General features: G+C 36.0%; 1 pseudogene; it reads right to left on the bottom strand.

Annotated features, from left to right (window-relative positions):
* Positions 1-550: 550 nt before the first annotated feature.
* On the bottom strand, positions 551-669 carry LOC117122944 (annotated as a pseudogene).
* Between the last annotated feature and the right edge of the window lie 65 nt (positions 670-734).

The following is a 734-nucleotide window of genomic DNA, read 5'->3' as shown; positions in this document are numbered from 1 at the left end:
CCGTCGAGTGACACGTGGTGTCCAGTTAAGCTGCTGTTTTTTTTTTATCTTACACATTAGTTCATGTAAAAAATAATCTCTAGAATGATCCCTGCAATTAATAAATTAAAAGTACATTGTTGATCTTGCAATTGTCACTGAATTTTGTACCAATTTGTTTCTTCCCCGGGAAACCAGGATTTAGGATTTGAAAATTTTGAATCATCATCACCACTGAATTTTTACTGTTTGGTTTTTTTCTTTCTTCGCATGGAAACTAGGATTTAGGATTTTGAAAATTCAATGACTCATTTTTAATCTACATTACAGTTTGATTCCTGTCTCTTATACACATCAAACGTGCTTATCTCGCAGAGTTAAGCACTTAGTGCAAATTTTTAACTTATCCGCCGTAATTTGAGTACTGTTCCGAAAAACTTCAAACTTTCAATGAAATAATGTGTTTCAGGTTATCTTACCGTGCCTAACAAAGAAAAATTACTTAGGAAAATATTGTAAGAGGTATCGATGGGCTACTGTTGGTCAAAATTTTTAGGGAAAAAATGAATTAAGTTGACAGCACCTGGTATTCCCTTGCGGTCTCCCATCGAAGTACTAACCAGGTTCGATGTTGCTTAACTTTGGTGATCGGACGAGAACCGGTGTTTTCAACGTAGTATGGCCGAAAACAAGGGAGCACCAACAGACGAACAACACTTCGATCATCGAGATCAGTGAATGATATTTCAAGTTGT

This window comes from Anneissia japonica, unplaced genomic scaffold (assembly GCF_011630105.1).
Source record: "Anneissia japonica isolate Jap-2015-1 unplaced genomic scaffold, ASM1163010v1 scaffold25630_len885_cov207, whole genome shotgun sequence".
Lineage (NCBI taxonomy): Eukaryota > Metazoa > Echinodermata > Crinoidea > Comatulida > Comatulidae > Anneissia > Anneissia japonica.
This window is presented reverse-complemented; position numbering and strand designations above follow the sequence as displayed.